This window comes from Geotrypetes seraphini, chromosome 12 (assembly GCF_902459505.1).
Source record: "Geotrypetes seraphini chromosome 12, aGeoSer1.1, whole genome shotgun sequence".
Taxonomy (NCBI): Eukaryota; Metazoa; Chordata; class Amphibia; order Gymnophiona; family Dermophiidae; genus Geotrypetes; species Geotrypetes seraphini.
The window spans coordinates 29,512,589-29,535,569 of NC_047095.1; positions in this window are offsets into that span (position 1 = coordinate 29,512,589).

Consider the following 22,981-nt stretch of genomic DNA (forward strand, 5'->3'; position numbering starts at 1 on the left):
GACAACCTCGTCTGGGTCATTGTGCTTCTTAATTGATTTTTGATATTTTTAAGTCTTGAAAATGATCTTTCTCCAGCCGTAAGATTGATTCCACATTGGGGAAGGCCACTTGAATATTTTCTTTGAATATTATTTGATAAAAGTCCATATGTGACAATGTGGAATTTTTTTGAAGGTTTATGTGTTTGTCTCATCTTTTCTAATAACATTAACACGTGTTTCATATTATCGAAATAACACGAATATAACCGAACGTCGGGATATCAATAGGTCTGTTCGTTTGTATATACTAGATTGCACCAAAGTATAGTTCATACGTTCACTGATTGCTATGGCAAATATTGATGTGCCTTATGCTACTAAGCTCTGGTTTGTTCTTGCATAAATAAAGTGCAGATTGGTGCAGATTGGTGTAGATGGAACAGACAAACGAACAGACCCAAAGAGCCGAATGCGTTGATCTTAACCAATACATTTTTATGTTTGTTTATTAGTCATATGTGTAGAATTTCTCCTTATTTTCGGTTCAGTGGTTTAGTGTTCACTGTTTTTAGAATAGTGTAATTTTAATTTTTCTAACAATTTGAATGTAGGCCTCTCTTGATCTTGAGGCCCTAGGCTGAAGCCTAGTTAGCCTATAGGACAATCTGGCCCTGCTTACAGTGTATGTCTGCAAAATCATTGTAATTCTATCAAGTCTTTTTACACTTCAGTATTTCATTGCTTTCGTACTGTCTTTCCAGCCATAACTCATTCTTCCTATTATTGTAAATCACAGCATTACATCTCGGCATGGGCTAAAATTACTCTCCCAGTTCCCTGAATCCAGGACACACTAGTTGAGTGGACTCCCATAGCAGAGGTGACAATTCTTTCCAAGCAACAGAACTGTAAGTTATGGTTGTTGCAGTTGTCTGGATCTTGCCATATCTGGGTAGGCAGCACTGACGTTTCTGCGATCAAGCTGAGCCTTTCATTCAGGGTGTGTTTTGAGGTCTGCTGTTTGTCTTTATATATAGTGGGTCCTCAACTCTGATTGGCTGGTGCATGAGGTGATTGAGGCCGCCAATCAGCTTTGAGGACCCACTATATATAAAGACAAACTGCAGACCTCATAGCACACCATGAAGAAAGCCACAGAATGATGGCAGAAACGTCGGTTCTACCTACCCAGATGCGTAAGACCTGGACCAACTGCAACAATCTGATGCCAGCCACAGAAGCCTAAGAGAACAGAACTGTACATTATTTTTCTCCTTGAATTACTACATTAAAGATTTGCCTGAGAGATCATGTTGGTGATTATATATGTCTACAGTTTAAACTGCCTGATAATCTCCAGGGAAAGATCAGATCAGTGATAAGGCTTGCTGAAACCTTACAGTACAAAGACCTGAGTAAAAGATTTGCAATGTTAACATCAATTTAAATGCATTTCTCAAAGTACCAAATGAATGGTGAGAGAGGAATATTAGCTTCAGTTTAAGTACATGCAGACTTCATCCAGAATAAAGCATCCTTATTGCCAAAAAAAGGTACACAGCTGTGAAGATGAAAGAAATCACAATTGCTTGAAGATATTTTACTATGTGGATTGCTGAGAGACTAAACTTGTAAGCAGAAATCTGTGGAACTGTTTTTGGTCATCTAAGTAAGCTGAAGTATTTGCGAATTAACACAAGCTGGTCCAGACATTTTGGATAACGAAGAGAGGGAATCAAAGTACACACCAAACAGCAGGAAAAGAAAAGCACCAAGAGCCTCAAAGCTTCAATTTCAGTCAAAAAAATACATAAAAATCAAAACAAAATACTGTACATACAAAGCTGAAAAACGTAAAAACTGGCAAAGACAGAATAATACTGACTTAAGTGTTGCTCACTCAGCACAGGTGGGACTCGCACGGGAAACATCTTTAGCTAGCAAGGTATATATAACATAACATAACTTTATTCTTCTATACCGCCATGATCAGACGACTTCTAGGCGGTTCACACTGAAGACAGCTGGACAATCAGCGAATTACAAAATGCAAATAATAAAAGTACATGTTACTCAAAAATAGACAGAATAAGATTATTAAATTTGGTGTGACTTCTATTTAAGAGATAAATCTATCAAACTATATAGTTTTAATTTCTTTCCTAAAGGCACCATAGGTCAGCCTGGCTCCATTAATGTAGTTCCTGCCAGCCATTAAAGCAGAGGGGACCTGAGTCAAAGGTGAGGAGGCCTAGGCCCATGAGCCATCTCATGGCTACACCAGTACAAAACTATAAAGCTGGCTTTTCGCTCTGACCAGCTGCAATATCCCTTAGTCTTACCCTTCCTCTTCACCATATTGCAGAGTTAAAATCAAAGAAGAATTCAGGTAAATTTTCAGATAGATAAGACCTCAAATACCAGCATCCTACCTCCTTACCAACAACTCATTTTTTAAATAAAAAACTGAGGGGCCCTTATATTAAACTATGTTAAGTGTTAACCACACTTGACAGGGGAATAAAGGCTTACCGCAAAATGTGTTAAAGTGTTTTGTGGTATTTTTGCCTGTCAGTGCAAACTAATCACATGTTATTTTCTTTTCTAATTTTTTTCAGGAAGGGGGGGGGGTCCATGGGCAAGGGATAAGCGTGGAAGCATTATCCAGTTAGCATATTCTGATCAGTGCCCGCTTAGTTGATAATGCAGACTTAATGCAGGAAAATGTAGTGCTTCCTGAATAGGAGGTGGTAAGTGCAAATCCTGAGCACTAATGGGAAAAATTAGCCCAAGTAAAATGTAGACTTAGCCTATATTTTAGTGTGTTTAGTAATACCCTGTTTCCCTGAAAATAAGACCTATCCCGAAAATAAGTCCTAGCATGATTTTTAAAGATGCTCCTAATATAAGCCCTATCCCAAAAATAAGCCCCCCCACGAATGTCCCCGACATTCCCCAACTCCTTCCCTGACACTAGTGCTGCCCGATTTGCTAAAAAATCTGACTCATCAATTCATCTGACTCCCACCCTGCACAGGGGGATGGGAAGGAGAGATGGAAAGATGCTGCACAAGGGAGGAGGGGGAAGGAGAAAGGAAAGAGGAAGAATTGGGGAAGAGGAAAGGAAGGGAGAGATGATTGTTGTACATGAAAAGAAAAATAAGATACTGCCTTATTTTCGGGGAAACATGGGTAATTTTCTGCTCTAAGCCCAATAAGAGGAATATTCTACAGTTGTGATCTTGCAACCAAAACTGTCCATGCATCCATAGATGGCTTATATGTAATTACAACTGAGGGCAGAAAGGGTGGTGAATGGACAGGAATGCCCTCAAGTGGGGAGGGTGGACAATAGCAAAAAGACAATATAGAAAAATAATCAATATCAAAATGCAAGAAAATACAGCGGATCTCTGAATGAAAGGATTGCAGAGCTGAGCATTTGCTGGTAGCTGGGAGGGAGGTGTGGAGGTAGTTCTGTAATGGGCAGCTATAAATAGATGCTGGAACAGAACATACGCAAGTAAGGCTAGACTCAAATAGGGCACTGGTCTTTGACCTAAGGGCCGCCGCGTGAGCAGACTGCTGGGCATGATGGACCACTGGTCTGACCCAGCAGCAGCAATTCTTATGTTCTTATATTCTCAGAGGGTGCCTAGTAGAAGTCTGTTTTATAAAGGAACGTAGGCACCTACTTTGCTTGATAGAATACTGGCATAACCATGAAAATACATGCTTAGAAGGCAGGTGCAGGCCCTCACGCCAGCCATAGAACTGGCAAAAATGCATGTCCCTAACTTCTGGAGATATATGTATAACATAATATCTTATAAATAATTCTCATCCATGCTCCATCCAAACTCCACCTATGTATATGCCTACCTGTACAATACATGCTGCGTAAGATTCACTTGTTTACATAATACAGCTTTCATACATATATGCACACGTCTGCATATATGTAATTATTCTAATGATGTATGCATATAATCAGTGAAAAAACAAAATTGGTCCACAATCTATATTCAAATTCAAATATAATTTTGAATTTCCATGTGTTGTTTAAAGAAAAGGATTGAAAGGGACAAGGTCAATCTGTTAGCATCTAACCTCTTGGTATACTGTAGATGGGCAAATTAGCTGTGCCTTGGTCTTTATCTACCCACACACCCACCATCCAAAAATGTCAAACGAAAAAAACTATATGACAACTTAATAGCCACCAAAGCAGCTAAACTGGACAGACAAATCACCATTCTGTTGTCATCGACCACAGACTACAAAACCTTCAAGAAAGACACTAAAACCCTACTCTTCAAAAAATACATAAAACCTATCTAATACAACCAGTTCCTACCTAATCTAATCTAATCTAATCCTTAGGTTTGTATACCGCATCATCTCCACATTCGTAGAGCTCAGCGCGGTTTACAGAGAAGAAATGGGAAGGAACTGCAATAGAGGGTTAGAGGTAGAAGTGTGAAGAAAATTTAGAGGACTTGGGATGCCAAGATAAAAGAGTTTCCTTGATTCCTAATTTGGAGGGAGACTTACATTTTTGAGAAAAGCCAGGTTTTCAGATACTTGCGGAAAATTTGGAGAGAGCTCAAGTTCCGAAGAGGGGAGATAAGGCTGTTCCAGAGCTCAGTGATTTTGAAGTGGAGGGAGGTCCCTAGCTTTCCTGTGTGGGAAATGCCTTTTAGCGAGGGGAAGGTTAGTTTTAATTTGTGGGAGGATCTGATGGTATTAGGGTTTGAGGAATTCCAAGAAAGAGGGATAAAGGGAGAGAGGATACCGTGTAGGATTTTGAAAGCTAAACAGGCGCATTTATAGTGGACCCTGGCGATTATTGGAAGCCAGTGGAGCTTGGCCAGGAGCGGGGAGACATGGTCAAATTTACTTTTAGCGAAGATGAGCTTGGCTGCGGCATTCTGAATCCGTTGGAGTCTGTGGAGGTTTTTCTTAGTTAGGCTTAAGTAGATAGAGTTGCAATAGTCCAATCTGGAAAGGATGATGGATTGGACAAGGAGGGTAAAATGTTTTTGATGGAAGCAGGATCTAACTTTCCTCAGCATGTGAAGGCTGAAAAAGCATTTTTTTTACCAAGGATTGGAAGTGGTCATTAAAGGACAATGTGGAATCAATGATGACGCCCAAGACCTTGCTCGAGAACTCAAGCTGCAGAGAGGAGCCAGAGGGTAGTGGGATGGAGGTGGATAGGTGGTCTAGTTTTGGGCCAAGCCAAAGAAGTCTTGTTTTGGACTCATTCAATTTCATTTGCACAGTGTGGGCCTTATTTTCGGTTCAGTGGTTTAGTGTTCACTGTTTTTAGAATAGTGTAATTTTAATTTTTCTAACAATTTGAATGTAGGCCTCTCTTGATCTTGAGGCCCTAGGCTGAAGCCTAGTTAGCCTATAGGACAATCTGGCCCTGCTTACAGTGTATGTCTGCAAAATCATTGTAATTCTATCAAGTCTTTTTTCACTTCAGTATTTCATTGCTTTCGTACTGTCTTTCCAGCCATAACTCATTCTTCCTATTATTGTAAATCACAGCATTACATCTCAGCATGGGCTAAAATTACTCTCCCAGTTCCCTGAATCCAGGACACACTAGTTGAGTGGACTCCCATAGCAGAGGTGACAATTCTTTCCAAGCAACAGAACTGTAAGTTATGATTGTTGCAGTTGTCTGGATCTTGCCATATCTGGGTAGGCAGCACTGACGTTTCTGCGATCATGCTGAGCCTTTCTTTCAGGGTGTGTTTTGAGGTCTGCTGTTTGTCTTTATATATAGTGGGTCCTCAACTTTGATTGGCTGGTGCATGAGGTGCACCAGGATTGTAGGTTCATTATACAAGAGGATATGTTCTTAGACAGGTCGGTGAGGTTCGAATCGGTCTCGAGGAGGACGAGGATGTCGTCTGCATAAGTGTAAATTGTTTCAAGGGGGGATAGGTGGAGGAGTTTTAGGGAGGACATATAGATATTGAAAAGAATAGGAGATAATGGAGAGCCTTGTGGGACTCCACAATTCGGTTTCCAGGGGGAGGATGAGGTGCCATTCATGTTAACAATGTAAGAACAAGAGCGGAGGAATTTAGAGAACCAATCTAGGACTGTGGAGTTGATGCCTATCTCAGAGAGTTGATAAACAAGAATATCATGGTGGACAACGTCGAAAGCAGCGGAAAGGTCAAATTGTAGGAGGATGGTGAACTTGTTTCGAGAGTGAAGTTTTTGAACCCTTGAAATTAGGGAAGACAGTAGGGATTCGGTGCTGAAGTTAGGATGAAAGCCATATTGATAGGGTAGAAGAATAGAGAATCTCTCTAAGTATGATGGGTATGGGTAGAAATGATAGACTCTAGCATCTTGGTTAGGAGAGGGATATTTGCAATTGGGCGATAGCTGGATGGTATGGAAGGGTCAAGGTCAGATTTTTTCAATAGTGGGGTCAAGGCGATATGACCTATTTCTGGAGAGAAATGGCCCGACTGAAGGGCAGAGTTTATGAGATTGGTGATAGAGGAGATAGCCTGAGCGGGAATGTTCTTGTATAGGTAGGAGGGGAATGGGTCCAAGGAGCAATTACAGGATTTCAGTTTGAGGCAGAGATTCAGAGGACCAGGGATTCAGATACGCGCTCAAAGGTGGTCTAGGAACTGTCAGCTGTGATAGGGTTGGAGACCATTAGGGTGAGAGTGGGATTGGTGGGCACTAGGGAGTTGTAGGAGACTGAAGGAGGGAAGGAGCATCTCAAGGAAGAAACCTTATCGTTGAAGAATTTTGCTAGAAAATTGGCTGAGGGAGAGGAGGGGAGCACAGTGGGGTCTCTTTTGGAGGTTAGGGAGCGCCAGATGTTGAATAGTGTACTGCTCTGATTGTTGGACCTGGAGATTTTGTCACCATAGAAGTTCTTTCTTGCTTTTTTTAGTGCTGTATTGTACAGCTTGATATTGACTCTCCAGGACTGTCTGTCTATGGGACATTTTGATTTTTTCCATATGCGCTCCAGAACTTGACATTTCTGTTTTAGCTCTCTGTGATATGGGAGGTACCAAGGGACCTTGCGGGGGTAGGAGATGGATTTAGTGGAAAGAGGGGCAAGGAAAAGATAGGTGGATTTGGAGAGAGCTACCCAGTTATGCCAATTGGTACCTGAATCTACAGGCTTGGGGGCAGAGGAGAATAAATTGAGAAATTTAGACCAGAACAGGTCGCTTGTGATTTTTTTGCGGACGGAAATGGGGTTGGAAGTGCAGAGTGAAGCCCCAAGATGCGACATAAAGATGGGGAGACAGAAAGCCCCTAGGAAGTGGTCAGACCAGGGGACATGTTCCCAGCGAGTGTTGTCAACTGACGTCTTGTGAGCGGTAAGGTCGAGGAAGCTAATGAGGTCTAGTATGTGCCCCTTTTCGTGGGTTGGGGATGGTGCAGGGGGGGAGGCCAAGGGAGGTGAGGAAGCTGATAAGTTCAATCGTATCCTTGCTGGTGATGTCGTCTAGGTGGAGACTGATGTCTCCGATAATCAATAACCTTTGGAACTTGAGGAAGGCGTTTGTTATAGTCTCAAGGACGAGTTCGGAGGAGTTGTTCCAAGGGGTAGGTGGGCGGTATAGGAGCAGGATGCCCAGTCCGTGAGGGTGAAGTTCATCGTTGACAGAAGCAAGCATGTATTCTAGTGAGGTGTGGCAGCCCCTTTCGAGGAGCTGAACATCGAAAAAGGATTTGTAGAGGATTGCCAGGCCACCTCCTTTACGGTTAGATCTAGGTGAAAAGAGACCTTGGTAGCCATGGGAACAGAGTTCATTTTGTGTAAATAGGTCATCTTTTTTAATCCATGATTCCGTGATACATAGGAAACAAGGGTCAGAATCTTCAAGTAGGTCCTTCAGAATTTGAATCTTGTTGTAAGCGGATCTTGCGTTGCAATAAAGTATTGGGACTGGGGTGAGTGAGTCAGAGGCAAGGTTGGAGAGACTGGCAGGGGAAACAAACTTTAAAGAAACATGGTTGATTCTTCGGGGGAGGGGGTTTTGGGAGGATGTGGTCTGGTGCGAATCAACGTGGGGATTTTGAGGCCAGGGCAGATATTATTGGTATTCGCGGAATTAAGAAGATCGGGAGAAGGGGGTATTACGCAGAGGGTGGTGTTGAGGGAAAAGCAAAGTAGGAGGAGAAAGGGCCACGAGGGTGGCTTCATGGTGAGAAGTTGGTGAGCCTTTGGTGAGCTTTTGGGTTGTGAAAATTTTATTTATAAATTTTTTTTTTCTATTTATTTATTAAATTTTTTTTTTTGGGGGGGGGGAGGGGAAGAGCTAGGCAACTTGATATCTGAACAAGAAGAGGATCTAGGCAACTAGGTAGAGAGAGGCCTAGACAAACTTACCGGGATGGAACTAGTATAAAGGTAAAAGGAGAGGGCTTAAATATTGTGCTCGTCCCTTAACATTGAAAGCACTTAGCAACTTGATGGTGTCCTATAAGAAGCTGTGGACAAGGACAGGCACTTAGCAACTGGATAGTGTCAAATAAGAAACTTTGAACAAGGTCAGGCACTTAGCGACTGAATAGTGTCGTATTAAAAAAATCTTTGAACAGGACAAGCACTTAGCAACTGAGTAGTGTCCTATAAGAGAAACTTAGAACAGGGTCAAGGTCAGGCGTTAGCGACTGGATAGTGTCCTAAAAGAAGACTTTGAACAAGGTCAAGTATAGCATCGGAATAGCATCAAGAAAACTTTGATGCTATATTCCCTTAATATACTTAATATACTATAACTTTGATGCTATATTCCCTTAATATACTCTAATATGCTTCTAACTACCCAACTAATGCTAAAATGCCTCTATTTACCCAACACTTACCACCTTAAGATCTCGACAACTCTTTGGTAATTCTTATTACCCAACATTTATCACCTTAAGATCTCGATCTTATATAACTCTTATGACATCTCTTATGCTATTCCTGTAAACTTTTATGTAATCTCTGAAAACTTTTATGTAATCCGCCTTGAACCGCAAGGTATTGGCGGAATAGAAATCACTAATGTAATGTAATGTAATGTAATGTTCTCTTAGCTGTACCCTTCTCCTCCACTGCCAATTCCAGACTTTGTTCCTTTCATCTAGCTGCCCCCTATGCCGGGAATAAATTACCTGAGTTTGTCTGCTAAGCCCCTTCCCTTCCCTTGTTTTAAAGCAAACTGAAAACCCACCTTTTTGATATAGTCTTCAGTCCTTAATCCAACTCCTCTGCCCACCAACCCAACCCGCTGATTAACCATTCCCCTTACCTGGCATCCTGTTTGTCTTTGGGAAGCAGAGCTGAGATTGTGATGTCATAATGCCTCCTTCCACCAATAAGAGACAACCTCATCAGTGATGTTAAAATGGCTTGATTGTCCTGTACTCCCCTATGCCCTCCAACCCAGCCAGCTGATTAACCGTTCCCCTTAATGTATCCATGACATCCTGTTTCTTTATTTATTTTAGGTATTTATATACCGCCTATCAAGGTTATCTAGGCAGTTTACAATCAGGTGCTCAAGCATTTTCCCTATCTGTCCCTGTGGGCTCACAATCTATCTAACGTACCTGGAGCAATGGAGGACTGAGTGATTTGCCCAGGGTCACAAGGAGCAGTGTGAAATTTGAACCCACAACCTCCTTTATTTGTCTGTTTAGATTGTAAGCTTTTTTGAGCAGGGACTATCTTCTTTGTGACTGTACAGCGCTGTGTACATCTGATTGTGCTATAGAAATAGTTAATAGCAGTAATATGCTTACAATGGTTGGCATAGTAGTTAAACAGCTGCTTTAGCACCCTGAGGTTGTGAGTTTGTTTCCCACTGCAGCTCCATGTGACTCTAGGCAAGTCACTTAACATCACACAAAAAAAGCAATATATCAAGTCCCATCTGTGCTGTCTCCATCTTACCTATCCCTTCCAAATCTTCTTTACTTATCTAATCAAAATGGGGGCAGAAGCAAGATCCAGCTGCTCTAGTTTCACTGGTGCCATCCTTGAAATTGTGCTGGCTAACAGAAAGCCTGCACCATTGTGAAGTAAGGCAATGACAATGAAGAAGCAACTAAAAATCGTTCCTACCCGATTTCTATCAGATAAGTGAGAAGATAGATAGGAGGGTTGGGGCAATTAGAAGAACCTCAGAGAGGAATGGGAGGTAGCAGGGACTCTGTTGTTTTAGTTTTATTGCTTGAAACAAAGCAAAAAAAATTATATTTTGTTTTGTGTTACTTTTTCAAATAGCACAAAACACAAGAAATATTGATAAGAACATAAGAATATAAAAATTGCCACTGCTGGGTCAGACCTGTGGTCCATTGTGCCCAACAGTCCGCTCACGCAGTGGCCCCTAGGTCAAAGACCAGTGCCCCAACCAATTCCAGCCTCACCTGCGTACATTCCAGTTCAGCAGAAATTTGTCTAGCCTTGTCTTAAATCCCTGGAGGGTGTTTTCCCCTATAGCAGACTCCGTAAGAGCATTCCAGTTCTCCACCACTCTCTGGGTGAAGAAGAACTTCCTTACGTTTGTATGGAATCTATCCCCTTTTAACTTTAGAGTGCCCTCTTGTTCTCCCCACCTTGGAGAGGGTGAACAACCTGTCTTTATCTACTAAGTCTATTCCCTTCATTATCTTGAATGTCTCGATAATATCCCCTCTCAGTCTCCTCTTTTCAAGGGAGAAGAGGCCCAGTTTCTCTAATCTCTCATTGTATGGCAACTCCTCTAGCCCCTTAACCATTTTAGTCGCTCTTCTCTGGACCCTTTTAAGTAGTACTGTGTCTTTCTTCTTGTACGGCGACCAGTGCTAGACGCAATATTCCAGGTGAGGGCGTACCATGGCCCGGTACAGCGGCAAGATAACCTTCTCCGATCTGTTTGTGATCCCCTTCTTAATCATTCCTAGCATTCTGTTCACCCTCTTTGCCACCGCCGCACATTGCGCAGACGGCTTTATTGACTTGTCGACTAGTACTCCCAAAACTCTTTCCTGGGAGTTCTCTCCAAGTACCGCCCCCGGACATCTTGTATTCGTGTGTGAGATTTTTGTTACCGACATGCATCACCTTACACTTATCCACATTGAACCTCATTTGCCATGTTGCTGCCCATTTCTCGAGCGTGGTTATGTCACGTTGCAGATCTTCACAATCCCCCTGCATCTTCTCTACTCTAACATAACTCATTTGAAGCAAATGCACATTCCATATACTGTTATTACAACATCGGTCTAGTAAGAGACTTTATATAAAATATTTTGGATTATGTTTTGGTTTTCAGCAGGACATAGTTTTCAAGCAGTCCTATGTCCAGGAAAAGCGCACTCTGTCCTTGCAAGTTGCAATACCTTTTAACGGAATAACCTGAAAATAATCCAACAGCAATACACCTTTGAGTCTCATCCTTCTTCAGGCTATTCAGCTGTTACCTCTGAAGAGGAGTTCGGCATAGTCCTGAAAGATCAGATACATCTTAGAGTAATTTTGATGTTGGTTCCATAAAATGTGTCAAAAGCCTATAAAGAATCCTGGAGGTATTTTGAAAAGTCAACAAAGCCAAAGATCAGACAGCTGGCCAAGTTGGGCCCTTATCCAAGTCCTTTGAGCCCTTATTTTTTGACAACTAAAAGCAAAACACATTGCAAAAATAATGGGCCTGAAGCCATCAACTGCACTAATCTCAGGCAGCTGTTTACTTGCAGTTTATCACTCATTTTATGTGTGAAACCTCCGCCAAGCTGGGGACACTCAAAGTGGCTACGTTCTATGGCAAACCGAGGGCACTACATCGCGAGGTAACACTGGCTCTCGGGGTATTTGTTCTAGGTTCCAGGTCAGGCCCAGTAAATCCGGGAGACCATTAGCACCAAAATTCAGTCTCTTCCTGCTGGATTCTCTAAATGGTGCTGTTGTCGGTGGCTGCCTTAAAAGTGACTGCTGATCATGTATCAATCACGGGCGCCAGAAATGTAGGCCAGGGTTTTCAAAGCCTACATTTCCGGTGCCTACCTTTGACGTGAATCACACCCTTTGGAGGCACCTACCGGCGCTTAACGCTACTTCTGGAGTAAATTTTAGTTAGGTATTGTTAGGTGCCCGTGATTAGGGCGACTAGCGGCGCCTGACATAGGCACTATTTTCTGCCGAAGTTCACTTTCTGTCAAGATGTTTTCTTTGCTAATGGAAGGATTTCCAATTGCTAGAATTTATTTTATGTAATGTCAAAATAACTGTTTATATCCAAGAATTAAAAAAATTAACTAAAAATAACTTCAGTTTCACAGTAACTTAAGATATTACTTTCACTAAACAAGTAACTGTATATTACTGTTCCTTGAAGTAACTAGTAGCTTTGATATATAACTTTTACAAAGTAACTTGCCCGACTCTGCTATGAAGTAACCTCAGCAAATAATTTTTCATGGAAAAGTGCATAGTAAATGCATGGTATGACCTGCCGGTGAAGATGGTAGAGATGAGAAATGTATCTCAGTTCAAGAAAACTTGGGATAAGTACGTTGGATCTCTAATGGAGCGGAAGGGATAGTAGATGGCCTTTATCTGCCTTCATTTTTCTATGTTTCCTTGCTTCCCACCTCAGAGGGAGGCATCCTCCGAGATCAAAATCCTGAGCTGTGTATTGATAGACTGTGCGTCAGGCCTGATGATGAGGTGACTGCCGCCTCTAACAGGGAAGGCGATTCACTTCCTGTCACTTGCCCCTGCAGCAAGGCCTCCTGCCCAGCTCTTATTCCTGAGCCCTGAGTAGTAAACCAAGGCACTGGACCCCTCAGAGTAGCGGTGGCCGCAGCAGGAAAGACACGCTGCTTTACCCTTCTTTTAACAAGGTAATAATGCCAAAAAACTTAGGGCTCCTTTTACGAAGGTGCGCTAGCGTTTTTAGCGCGCGCTACAATGCCCCGCACTACACGGAAAATACTAATGCCAGCTCTATGGAGGCGTTAGCGCACCTTTGTAAAAGGAGCCCTTGGTGCTTAACACTTTCACCGCATATAACTAGCGTTCTAGAAATCTTATTATGTCAATTCTTAATGTAAAGCTATGTGATAACCCGTTCATTATCAGCAGCACCACATGTTCAGATAAGAGATTGCTACTTCTTTTTTTTTTAATCTTTAAATTATTATTAAAGGTTTAGAAAAGTACAAAACAGCATAAAAGGGATAACAGCACACCAGAAATACCATATACTACGTGAATAAACCAGCAACAAATCTGAAAAACTCAATATACAGCACTTAAAACCCCACCCTGGACCACGAGATCCACCCCACATCCCAAACACGGTCTTCGAAACTACAGACTATATGGGTGCCAGGTCAAAAGCGCGCCGGGACAAAGGCGCGTGCAGACAATTGAATGCAGCGCGGAGGTGCGCACCGCAGAAAATTACAGTTTTTACGGCTCTGACGGGGGTGGGGTGGGGGGGGAAACCCCCCCCACTTTACTTAATAGAGATCGCGCCGCGTTGTGGGGGCATTGTGGGATGTGTGGGGGGTTGTAACCCCCCACATTTTACTGAAAACTTCACTTTTTCCCTGTTTTTAGGGAAAAAGTTAAGTTTACAGTAAAATGTGGAGAGTTACAACCCCCCAAACCCCCCACAACGCCGGCGCGATCTCTATTAAGTAAACTGGGGGGGCTCCCCAACAAAACCCCCCGTCAGAGCCCCTAAAAACTTTAATTTTTTTCGGCGCGCGCCTTCATCTTGCGCTCAGTTGTCGGCGCGCACCTTTGTCTTTCGCGGGGTTGTCTATGAACCGACTATATGCACTCTGGAACTTTCTATAGCAAAGAGTCATGGACATTAAGGGCTCCTTTTACAAAGGTACGCTAGCGTTTGTAGCGCGCGCTTAGCACATGCTAGTTGCTACCGCCTCCTCTTGAGCAGGCGGTAGTGTTTCTAATCCGGTGTGTGCGCTAGCGCACCGTTGTAAAAGGAGCCCTAAGAGATTACTATTTTATATATGTTTTATATTTATGTACAGACCTTCGGAATGTAGCTAGACATTAATTTGTTACTAGCCATATCTATAAAATGGAAAGATTTATTGCATTACAACGGGGATATTTTAAGAAATTTCAGGATGTGTGGAAACCATTAACAAAATATTGTAAAGATTAATTGAAATTGTTTCCCTTATATTTATCAATTTAAGGTGTAGGGAGGGGGGATTTTTATTATTACATGTTTTATATGATAATGGAATATATGGGTGGGAGGGATGGGAAAGGGGAAGAGATAAGAATTTATGTAATGTACCAATGATTGTTTGTAAGTGATGTATTTATTGTCAATGTGAATGAATATATTTAACACTTAATGTAATTTTGAAAATGAATAAAGAATTTGGGAAAAAAAATTTGTTACTAGCTGCAAAAAGTCTTCATCAGTCCACTTTCTAACGTGTTGAAAAACCAGCTCTTAGCTTCAATAGTTCATTGTCAATTTCATTTACATTTTCTTTCAATTCATTGTCTTAATAATGACCACAGCTACTTAGCTTCGAGGTAAGCTCTCAAATTTCATCAACGCCACCTCTCCCGACATGCATGTTTCAGACAGAAATTTTCTTCAGGGTTGAGGGGAACTGATAAAACATGATATAAATTGCAAATTTTCATTATTTCATCCATGTGCTTCTACATAAAAACGCTAAAAAATCAAAATGCTGAAGATTCAGACGATTACTCTTCTTTTAGACATATTAAAAAAAAGCAACATTTAAAGATGATTTGTGGGAGAGAGGAGACAGGCAAGGCGCGTCCGTCTGATGGTTGCTTCAAGCAGTCAAGTTAGAAGTGTTCTTTTGATGAATATTAATGCAATGTGAAATCTGTACGGTACACAGGAGGCGTGTGAGGCTTAGTCTGTTATCCAACTGATCAACATCTGTCTACAAAGATTCATGCTGCCTGCGCAGAACCCTTTTTTTTTTTGCAACTAACTGCATGAAGTAAGTTATCTTTTTCACTTATCTACAATAAACAGTTGGAAATTAAGAAAACAAGGGTTCCTAGGGATGTTGGCATGCATTTGCATTGGCCCTCAAATTCTATAAAGTCTGCCTAAGTTAGACACCTACATATGTTTGCCTAACTTACCCTACTTTTACTAAGCCACGGTAGAGGTTTCTACCGCAGCCCGAGGTATTAAGTGCTCTGATGCACACCTTGCCATGATAGAAACCTCTACTATAGCTTAGTAAAAAGAGTGGGGGGGGGGAGGGGGGTTATAAATTAAAAGGCTAAATTGGTGCTGATAATTGGCACTTAAGACCTTAAAATTGCTTTAATTGGACTTAATTGAAAGCTAGGCGCCTAACATGCTTTGAAGTTAAGAACATATATTTAGGCCAAAAAAAACCTGCCATAAATATGGTGTTCCTAAAAGTTAGGACACCTAGCGATGTCTACTACTGATTAGGTGGCTCAGCGTGATTCTATACAGTGTGCCTTTTATAGAATTGCACATAGCGCCATACTAGTCAGTGCTGATTTTTAGGCAACCTACATAGAATCATGCCCTGTGGGGCAAATTCTATAAACGGTGTCCGGTAGGCATTTTCATGGGTCTAGGGAAACGCGTAGGAACACCTAAGCATGCCCAAAGCTGGGCATGGGTGTGGCTTCAACAGAAATGGTGGTCTTCATTTCAAATAGATGTGGCTGCTAAGCTGATCGCAGCAAGAAAATCTCCCTGCCACAATCAACTGAGCAGCTGCAGTAGGGAACCCCTGAACCCCATCGCAAGTCGGCCGGCAGGAGGGATGCCCACTCCCTCTTGCCATCACCCTTGAACTCCCACCCGCCACTGTCCATGGCATGAGGAATGCCCAGTTCCTCCCGCCATCAACCCCAAACTCTCACTTGGCACTGTCTGCAGCAGATGCCCAATTTCTCCTGCCACCACTCCCGAAACAACCCCCCAACTGCAATAGGCAGGAGGGATGTCCACTCCCTCCTTCCATCAGGTCTCCCCCACAAACCCATAACCTCCCTGACTCAAACCCCTTACCTAGGTATCTCCCCAGACCGAACCCTCTAACCTGGCACCCCAAAACCCACTCTGACCCCCCCGTGCCTTTTATAGTACAATGGGCTGGAGGGGATGCCTACTCTCTCTAGTCGCCAGGCCTGCCTCTTCACAATGGGATGTACTGGGAAGGGGCCTAAGGCCCTGATTGGCCTAGGCACCTAAGGCCCCTCCCATAGGCTTGGCCATTGGTATCTGGCCAATCTGAGTATTAGGCCACTCCCAGTACATCCTAGAATGCACTGGGAAGGAGACCTAAAACTCCAGTTGGCCCATGTTCCCTTCCTATAGAAGGGGTCTTAGGCACCTGGGCCAATTAGAGCCTTAGGCCCTTCTGGATGCATCGAGAAGGTGAAGGCCCGCCGTTGCGAAGAGCAGAGCTTAGCGGTTGGAGAGAGTAGGCATCCCTCTGGCCCACCGTACTACAAAAGGTACAGGGAGGTTGGGGGGGTTTGAGTGCTAGGGTGGAGGGTTTGGGTCTAGGGAGGGTGTTGGGGTGTCGGCTTCAAGTCTGGGGAGGTCATGGGTTCAGGGGAGGCCTGCTGGCAGGAGGGGGTTGACATCTCTCCTGCCTATTGAGATTGGCGGGGGGTTGTTTTGGGCGTTCCAGCAGGAGGGAGTGGGCATCTTTGCTGCCGGGGGACTTTGAGGGGGGTTCAGGTGTAGCAGCAGGAGAAATTGGGTATCCCATCTGCTGTGGTCAGAGTTGAGGGAGTGGGGTATCACTGCTGCTCTGTTGATTACGGCTGCAAGATTCCCTTGCTGCAATCAGCTCAGCAGCAATGCGATTCTCTAACCAGCGCCTGTGACATGGGCGCTGGTTAGAAAATTGGGGTGGGTAGATGTGGTTAGGCATCTGTTCCTTAGGGCAGATGTGATTCTGTATAGGACGCCAGTGTGCGATTCTCAGCCTCTTCTTAATCAGCTTCAGAAACCAGCATCCTACACTGAATTTCCCTCTTTTTAAGCCCCCCACATGTGATCAGCACAGTATGTGAGTATTTCTGGGAGGTAGTGCGTTTTAGATGTTTTCATAATCTCCATTGTAGAAGAGAAACATTAGTAGTCGAGTGATTCATGGAAACGTACAGTATATTGTTTCAAGCATTATTCATTTTCTGAAAGTGTATATGATTATTCTTCCCAGTGGTATCACCTGCTTAAAGCTTTACATGCTCTTTGCTGTGGAATGAAACGGAAGTGTGAAACGTTTATGAGGCCTCTTCTTTATATATGAATGAACCGCAGTCTTTTCTAGTTCCTCTTTTAAAAGAAGAGACTGGAAAACTCATCATCCATTTATTCATTTTAACAATATTATGCAACACAGACCAGCAGAACCAGGAGGTCTAATGGAAAAGTCATTTCTAAAATTTGGAGGAGAGTAGGAATGTCAGAATAATAGCCTTTGGCTAGTTCCTTTTTTTTTTTTTTAACTTTCGTTTACTTTTTGAAATCCTAATCCAGTCACTGTCTACTCTAAAGGGTATATATTTCACTGACCAGATTCTCAGTTTATTTCTACTCCTATTTAGTTGTGGGGAAATTGTTAAAATGAACACAAAGTAACTAACAACCCTCTGCGTTAACTGTTGGGGTATTCTCAGCATCTTGAAAGAACTGCCATTCAGCTAGGAATCGTGCATTTTGTTTGGTTCTAAATTGCGGGATCTATAGCCAAAGGAAATTAGAAGCTTGAATAGTTTCTTGATGTTTCGCAAAGCCCTAACAACGTGGCTTTATGTACGCTTTTTGGGGGAAATAATTGTATTGTATTTATTGTTCATTTTCTTTTATGAACTGATGTTCTTGCAAATAATTTACCTATAGTTTACTGTGAACCACTTTGATGCATCAGGCACCGAGGAAAAAAAAAGAAATTACCAAGTATTAACAGAACGGTAAATACTGTGTGATGCAGTTAGCTACAACTCGTGAGGCGAGGTTAATGGCTCTGTGTTATCTGCTGCATTAATTGTTGATGCACGGTTATGTCCTCCATGTTAACGTTCTCTGTACTCCAGTGGAATTTTCCACTGTTTAACAAGGAATTAGCACAAGAACAGCAATCCTGGTGGCAATTCTACAGGATAACAGCTTAAGGGTGTGCCTAAGTCGTTATAGAATATTAGAACAAAGCCGTAGTTGTACCAAAACTTAGCTGTGCCATCCTTTTTCGTACGTGTTGATTTCCTTCGTAGAATGTCCTCCAAACTTACCGTCTATCACTCCATTTTAGATGCTGAGCGAGTGATACTCTGCTTTCCTATCTATACATTGGCGTTCTTTTCCTACTTTATTGAAACAATTTTTAGATTGTAAACTGCTTAGACCTGTTTGGGACAGAAATTTGCGGTACAGCATATGTTAAATAAATAAATAAAATGGTTGTCATAAATTAGCTCACCTAAATGCACTGTACAACGTGCATAATTTATAGTTTTCTATAAGTTGTGCACGTTGCTTGGTGACATGCCCATAACATGCCCATGCTGTGCCCAGGTGTTGTATGCTCCCTGACTGCTGTGAGCTAAGCAATTTCAGAGCACTGTTTATAGAATAGTGCCTTGTATGTGCACTGTTTAAAGAACTTATGCATGTAACTGCCAATTACTGGTGCTAATCACACATTTAAGAGCTATTATTCTATAAAGTATATGTGGAATTGGAGCCTAAATTTAGGCACCAGTTAGGGCTGGCTCAAGGAATTATAGCACCCTAAGTCCATTTGTTTCAGCACCCTTCCCCCTGCATTGCTTCCTTTCTCACAGGTCCAACATCTCTCCCACACTCTATCAACCCAGCATCTCTCCCCTTCTCTCTCCACCCCTCTGGTGCAGATTCTCTCTCCCTCTCTTTTCCTCCATGGTCCTATAGACCTTATCTTGGTTGCCAGTAGCAGATTTTGGCCTGCCTCTGTGTCTTCAACTTCCCGCCCTCAGGAAATTGCATCAAAGGAGGTGGGACGTGTCAGAGGGAAGACATAGGGGTAGGCCAAAAGCCACCTGTTGGTGCTGCTGCTGGCAACCAGGGCAAAGTGTACAGGACTATGGTGGAAGAGGGAGAGAGAGAAAGACCAAACTAGAGGAGTGGTGAGAGAAGGGGAGAAATGCTGGACCAAGCAAGCAAGGGAGAGATGACAGACTCATGGGGAGAGAGGAAGAGAAGGCTTATTTAACTTTTAGACCAGGAAAGGCTTGAGATTGTGGTGCCCTTTATCACCTGTCCAGTGGTTAAGCCAGGCCTGGCACCAGCTTAAAGAATTACCTTTAATGTGTAACTTTTTAACAAGGTACTTGGTTAGCACTCATTAATTCCTGCATTAGAGAGCTAATGCAACTTAATAAATAGGTTCCTTCATGGCCTACTTTTTAAATAACTTCATGGGAAAACCTGCTTTAAGCACTATTGAATTACTTTTCCAGATACCACCATGCTCAGAATATGCATGGTAAAATCATCTTTGCATGTGGCCAAAAGGGTTCTCTCCCCCCCTCCCCCCACAATTTTCCTGTTAACATAAAATCATGTATTAAGATCCTCTCAAATCATTTAATCAAGAAACATAAAGTCCACAGTATTTTGCTAAAGTTATGACAGGGAAATAAAATCAAACTGTTCCTTTATGGTATGGAAATGCTCTTTGCATACTGCACTTAGGCAAAGCGAGGTAACAGTGTGGTTTTCTTTACCATTAGCAAAGGCAATTACAGCAACACACTATATACAAGAAGGATGTACAGTGGAGACTGCAGTTCACTCCCTGTTCAGTTTTTTTCCCCAGAGTCATAGAGAATAATCAAAACTAGAGCATAAGTTCAATTTAGAGGACTGTAAGAAAACCATAAGATTAAAGCGTGCTTGGCGATTGCCCAGACAAAAGATGTTACCAGTTCATTGCATTCTTCATGAGGAGGCTTTTTTAATATGCAGTGCCTTGATTGCATAATATCAGCCCATCATATTTCATAATCTTTATCATAATGTATCTGCAAATCACTTCTGTAAATGTCAGGGGTAATTCTATAACTGGGTGTATCAGGTTCCAGGATAAAATACTTCTACCACACACCCTAATTATTCCCAAAATAACATAGTAAAAAAAAAACAACCTATGAAAATGTCCTTTTATGTCACATATAAGATACAGAGTAACACTTGCATGGAACCAAGTGGCAAGAGAGACTGCAAAAGTCTCAGGCACAAGGACCTAACCCTCCCCCCCCCAAATGGTGAAGGGCTGGCATGCACTGTCACAGGGGGGCAACCATTTAAAGTATGCCAGAAAAGGAGGAGGTTTAAATGTTAATCATGTCCTGAGCCAATCTTTTAAAGATTTATTAGTGCTGCAGGAGATCCAAAAGCGCACTTAAGAGCTGCTTCTGTTGGGAACCAGGAGCAAACCTCAGAATTTCCTTTTTAAGAGCTCTGCAAATAAAATGCTGGAGCTGGGACATATTTGTAAATATGAAACATTTATCATGTCACATTTTCTAACTAGATTAAGCTTTCGGTTTTAATTAATGTGGCATGTCTTTTGTCGTGCTGATATAGCATCTGTTGATTGTAAGTTTGTCTTTAGGTTTTGTTTGATGTTTGTTAAGAGAATTTTTGAATGAATTCATTTTGAAAGCTAGTAAATAAGTGAACCATGCATTGATTACATTAGTAATTTTATCATTATTATGATGATATATTAGTAGTCACTTTAAACTACAACTTGAATTTATAGACTGTGTCATCTTTATGAGAATAAAGCTCGACTCAGTTTACAGTATGAGAAGTTAAAGAAAGAGACAATAAAGAGGAAAAATTTACAATTTAGTGAATAACCAAGTTTTTTTAATGTTTACGGAAGATTTGAAGAGAGCCTAGTTCTCTCAGGATATTATTCCATAGTTCAGCTAATTTAAAGAAAAGAGACTTCCCCAGTTCACTAGTAGAAACTTAACCTTTCGGGAATGGAAAAGATGATTAAGGGCTCCTTTTACGAAGGTGCACTAAGCATTTTAGCGAATGCACTGGATTAGCATGTGCTATTGCCGAAAATCTACTGCCTGCTCAAAAGGAGGCGGTAGCAGCTAGCGCACACAGCAATTTAGCGTGTGCTATTCCGCGCGTTAAGGTCCTAATGCGCCTTCTTAAAAGGAGCCCTAAGTTATTGCATAGTTCAAGAGAACCCCCCCCAAAAAACAACCCCCCAACTCCCTCCAAACCCCCCCCCAAAAAAAAAAAAAACCTCTGTGGAGTGACAATGTTCCTAAATGGACTTTATTTGAAAGAGTCAAAGTTCCAAAGTTACACCAAAATCATCCACATAAAATAATTTCATCTACATAAAAATAAATTCATCCACATAAAAATAGGTTATCCACATAAAAGCCTTAAAGTACCTAGTCCGCATAGTTCTGACCAGTCCATATTTTTGGGAGTTCCAAGACAGAGGAATTAGTAGAGGACATTTTTCCCTTATAGATGCAGTCTACTATGAAAACTTAGGGCTCCTTTTACTAAGCTGCGATAGCGGTTTTAGTGTTAGTTCTAGCTGCGTAGCACCGATTTAGCGCGCGCTAAAAACACTATCGCAGCTTAGTAAAAGGAGTCCTTAAAATGCTTATTTAATAAATGGACTTTTATACCCTGGCTCAAACTGGCTCAAAGATAAAAGCTTTTAGAGACAAACTTGTCTGGATGTAAACCACAAAAGGTAAAAAGTCAGGATCAACAATCTCTTCCGTAGCTTTTACAAAGCCACGGCAGCAATGCTGTTGTGGTAAATGCACCAAAGCCCATGGGAATTGGATGGGCTTTGGTGCATTTAGTACGGCACCATCGCTACCACAGCTTTGTAAAAGGAACCCTAAGGCTCTAGTCTATAAACAGTATCCTATGTTAGGCACCTAACTTAAGTGCACAACGGCATTTAAAAATATAAGAGCATTTTTTTTAAATGCAGGCGCCTACCAGAACCTAAAAAATAGGCACCTGCATCGCGGCTATGGAGGAGCTTTACAAGGCCTAACACCAGTAGCGTCTACGAAGAACTATCAAGACTCAAAGTAAACAAAGCCATGGGACCGGATAACCTACATCCCAGAATGCTCAGGGAGTTAAGGGAAGTCCTGGCTGAACCATTATCTGTTCTTTTCAATCTTTCCCTAAGCGCAGGAAGGGTCCCCTTGGATTGGAAAACCGCTAATGTAATCCCACTCCACAAGAAGGGCTGCAGGACAGAGACAGCAAACTACAGACCAGTGAGTCTCACGTCTATAGTGTGTAAACTCATGGAAATACTGATCAAACAGAATATTGACACAATCCTAGACGAAAAAAAACTGCGTGATCCACACCAACACGGGTTCACCCAGGGAAGATCCTGCCAATCTAATCTGATTAGCTTTTTTGACTGGGTTACTAGACAACTGGACGCTGGAGAGTCACTGGACGTGGTATACTTGGACTTCAGTAAAGCATTTGATAGCGTCCCTCATCGAAGATTACTGAACAAGCTGAAATCGATAGGATTAGGAGACACTCTAACTACATGGGTTGGGGATTGGCTGAGCGGTAGACTTCAGAAGGTGGTGGTGAACGGTACCCCATCCGAAGCATCGGAAGTGATCAGTGGAGTGCCACAGGGCTCGGTCCTGGGCCCGATTCAATTCAACTTATTCATAAGAGATATGACGCGGGGACTTAGAGGAAGGGTATCACTGTTCGCCGACGATGCCAAACTTTGCAACATAGTAGGCAGAAGCTTGTTACCTGATGATATGACACACGACCTACTGCTTCTGGAACAATGGTCGACTACTTGGCAGCTAGGATTCAATGCTAAAAAATGCAAGATAATGCACCTGGGTAAGAGAAACCCGCGCAGAACTTATGTACTAAATGGTGAGACCTTG